At 49.3% G+C, this 4,379-nt stretch overlaps 1 protein-coding gene across 1 annotated transcript in view; it reads left to right on the forward strand.

The window, feature by feature from the left end:
• HIVEP3 (human immunodeficiency virus type I enhancer binding protein 3) overlaps positions 1–4,379 on the forward strand; it is a 297,766-nt gene that overhangs the window by 1,483 nt on the left and 291,904 nt on the right. The gene's annotated exons all lie outside the window — the stretch shown is intronic.

Below are 4,379 nucleotides of genomic sequence, written 5' to 3' on the forward strand. Positions count from 1 at the left end.
AGCCCGAGGTCGGTGCTTTGGGGCAGCCCGAGGTCGGTGCTTTGGGAGCCCGAGTTTCCCGGTGGAGGCAGGAGGAGGATCCGCAGCCCTTGCGGTACCTGCCCGCGGCTCCCGCCGGGCTCCGGCTTTGCTGCCGTGTTCCGACTGCAGTGGCCTCTCCGAGGGCCAAATCCAGCCCTCCTCGGGATCAACCAGCTCCTTCGGCTGGATGAACCTCCGAGGGCAGGAATTAGCCCTTTGTCTGGAAGTTTGCATTCATATTTTGCGGTGTTTACTTGTGTTGGAGCCATATATTTCATTTCTCTGTGTGCACGCAGGTTATTTATAGTTTTTTCCCCTGACTGTTTAGGGAAGGATCTGCAAAAAAGTTTACCCCAATTAACTGTGGGAGCTGAGGGTGGGCAGCACATGAAATAAAATGCTCATTTTATATAAACAACCCCTTGAGGCTTCCTAGAAAGAGAACTTGCGAAGGTCTAACCTGACAGAGGAAGAGTAACCAAAACTTACCGTGAAGTCTGTGCCCCCCTTCCCAAAATCAGATAATTTTTAATTAAGAGTTTGATATGGAGGCATGTGCAGGAGAATGGGATTAAAATCTGGAGCCAGTGGGAGGGGAATATCCCTCTGCACCTGGTTTTGGTGGGGCTGGGAGCACCTCGTGTCCCCTGACCTCCCGCTCTGCCAGAAAACACAAATCCAAGTGCTGCCGGGTGCTGGCAACCCCCAGCCTCGTGCTTTGGGATGGAAAGAACACTGATCTTTCCCAAACCTTCCTCTCCCTGGTCCTGAGGCCACTGGTCCTGTGGGACTGTGGTTTCTCCCTGGTTTCCACGTCGTACTGGGGAAGGAGCGTGTCCATCGCTACTTTATTTTTCTTTTCCTTTTGGAGATTGCAATTCTTCCAGCTGCAACAAAATGTGTATGTGGGGGGGGTTGGTCTTTATTCCTTGCTCCTTTGGATGAGCCTGTGTGCCTGGATCTCTGCACAGCAGTACCACGTGCTGCTCCTCTCCAGCCCCAAGCTCTCGCTCTGCTGGGAACGGAAAACATTTTGGATGAGAAACCTCCCCCAAAAAGCCCGAATGGGTGGTAACTAAGGAGGGAGAGGTTTTTTTTTTAACTCTCAAAGTGTCTCCTGTGTAGGGCACGGGCTTCTGCTGTGCCACAAACCCCTCTGAGCATTGCCCAGCCCAAACCCTCCTCCAGCAGCCTGAGTAGGACCCGGTGGATTTTGGCTCAGGGGGCTTCTGTGCAGAGCTGGGGGCATCTGAGTCCTGCCAGGAGTTGCTCTGTTAGGAAATCTCCCATCTTAGGACTGGTGGGAGTTGGTGGCTCTGCTTCACTGACTTTTATCCTTTCATCACCTCCTGAGAAAGGGAAATGAAGCTGTTGTCCTCCCAGGCACCAGAGTTTGGCTCATGCTTGGGAAGGATGCTGGGCATTATTTTCCTTGTAAGGGATACCATTAATTATTTTGCTTGAAACAGTTGTAAACTCCTATAAACATGTATAACATGCAAGGCTGTAGCTTCCAAATGGCTCTCCAGCATCTTGGCCCTTTCCTGGTGATGATTGTGGCTGGCCTGTCATGGAAATATTTGCTGGGAATTGAGATGGCTGCTGATGGGCCAAGGAGTTTTATGGAGCCCTAGGGGAGCCTCCTGGGTCAGAGTGATTAAAGGCCTCCTCCTCAGGTGCACTTTAATTCTGGATTTCCACCTGGGCCAGCAGTTCCCAGAAATGTATCTCTGTTCACAGTGTGGAGCTGGTGAGGAAGGGATCAGTGCCAGGAGAGCAGGAACACACTGTTGACCTAAACCCATAATTTTTAATTGCACTAGCTGTGAGTGAATCTTTCTGCCTCGTGCTGGTAGGAGCACAAACAACTCCAGATATTTTGAGGGGGCTAAAAAATATCTCTTTTCTCCACGTGCAGCTGTATCTGTGTAGTTAATGCAGATGTACAATGTGGGATACAGGGACACACCAAGGACCAGCAAAGCCCAGCTAGGATTTAGTTGCCTCTTTAAAGGTGTGTGTTGTCATCTGAAAAGGATCTTCAGAAATATTTCAGAGGGCTGGTGGTTGCTCACCCGTATTTAACCATATTTCTGACCTTGCTGCAAAGGGGATGTCGAGATTCACCCAAATCTCTTCATTTAGGTCTTTAAAAAGCTCAGAAACTTTATGCCAAGAATGGAAACATCCCAGCTGTGTAAGCTGTGGATTTGCTCCGCTCTGATCTCGGTGGTTCCCTGAGGTGGGGGGGACCAGCATGGCCTTTTTTGTTCCTGTTTAACCTTTCTGTGTCTTACTTTTTCTTCTGTCTGGGAAACAGGGAGGAGGGAAGGGGAGCTGCTTGGCCAAGATCTCAGTGTGAGTCCCTGGCAGATTGAAAATACAAGTAATAAGTTTTGACTCTAAGCTCCAACTGCAGACAGCAGCACTCACTGGGGTCGGGTTTTGTTGTTTTTTTTTAGTTCATTATTTGCTGGGTGGACTCTGGTGCTGCAGGGAAATGCAGGGGGAAACATATTTTCCTGGGTAGGTAATCCCTGGAGCTCCATGTCATTTTTTGCACTCCTGGGGGAGTGGCTGCTCTGGTGGGGGTGAAGGTCCCAACTGGCTGCTGGTTCTGGGGACGGGATGATTTAGGGAGGCACGGGGCACGTGGTGTGGCCAGTTTGGTCTCTCAGGGGGCTGTGTGTGCAAACCCTCATGTCCAGGGCCATGGGATGCTGCTGGAATCCCCAGGGAGCCCAGAAATAGCTGCTGGGATGGTCCCCAGGAGGAGCCCAGCTGCTGGTCCCAGCCGAGGGCTGGATGGGATGTTGTGACCCAGGATGCCCCAATGACCCCGACCCTAATCCTGGTTGATCTGCAGCTGGGAGAGGAGGATCCCACAGCCCTGCTGCTCCAGGCTCATGGGATTCAAGTCCTTCAGATGGGTTTTCCAGCCCTGGAACAGCCCAGATTCCCAGTGCAGCACAGAGACATTGTCCTTCCCTCGCTCCCCCTCGAGCTCCTGCCCTGGGACGTGTGGGAACCTGGGAGAGGAGCTTGGACAGTAAATGCCATGGAGGAGAAAACCACGGGTGTCTGGAGCATCTCCTGCCTCCCTGGAGGGAGAACTGAGGGCTCTGCTGACTCACAGCCCCGGGCTGGGGGGCTGCCAATGAGTAAAGGCTGAAGTAACAAGTGATGTGCTGGAAATAAGTCACTCCAGAAGAGATGACTCTTAAAGCAGCAGTGAGAGAGGCGAGTGCTGCTCGTGGTGATGGCAGGGGCGATTGCAGAGTCCTTGAAAACCCTTCTCAGATCCAACCAAAACTTCTTACCCGCTTTTGGTTTTAGTTGTCTGTAGAGTTGAAGCGTATTTTGTACACCACGGTGTTTTTTACCTCATTAGTGTTACTGCTGAAGGATGGCTTTGAAAACAAACAAAAAAAAAGTCTGGGTGTTTGGAACAACCAAAGGAAAAATTGAATTTTACATGGAATTTTAGAAATACTCAAGTGCAAAGGAGCAGGTTCTGGGACAGGCTCAGCTGCACAAGCATCATCCCAGTCCCAGACTCTCTAACTCTTGTCCATCCCTCTAACTCTTGTCCATCCCATGGTTTCAAAGGCATTTCCAATCCCCACCAGCCAGTTCCCCTTTACCTGTGTGTTTTAGTCCATGAAAACAAAATTTTTCATCCATTTTCTTGTTTGCTGTGGCCTTTACCTGGTTCTGTGCTGCTTTCCAGAGTCCCTGCAACCCTGTCCTTCGCAGGCATCTTCATAATCACCCCAGTTTTGGAGCCACTTTTTGGTTGCTTGGACTCATATTTTCCATTTTTTTTTCCCTGTGGTTCTGGCATCAGTCTGAATTTCATGGAGAACGAAAATCACTGAGACAAACAGATTGTTTTGTTGTTAATGGCTGTTCAAAAGCAGCCTGGCCAGGTTTCTCCTGCAAACTCCTTGCTGCAGGGAATCCGTGGAGAGGAAGGAATTCTCCAGACAATCCCGGGATGTCCCAGGCAAGCACAACATCAACCTCAGGGATAGTTTGATTATAGCCTTGATTAAAACTTTGATTAATTCATTGGACAGTAATTCTATGCAGGGAAAAAAAAGCTCTGCTACCTGGCAAGTGGAGGAGATGTGTGTGCACCCAGGGAAATGTTTGGAGTGGCTTTGTGTCCCCAGACAAGAGACACAAGGGAATGCCAAGGGAAAGCGGGGAGGGAACAGGTCAGGGGGTGAACATGGGCTGGGGAGTTGGCAGAGTACTTAAATAAATAAGAATTTTTTAAATAAATAAATAAATAATAAAATAAATTGAATTTTAAAATAATAACTTTTAATTGATGTAATTAATTAAATATTAAA

Source organism: Manacus vitellinus, unplaced genomic scaffold (assembly GCF_001715985.3).
Source record: "Manacus vitellinus isolate BGI_N305 unplaced genomic scaffold, ASM171598v3 scaffold_75_pilon, whole genome shotgun sequence".
Lineage (NCBI taxonomy): Eukaryota > Metazoa > Chordata > Aves > Passeriformes > Pipridae > Manacus > Manacus vitellinus.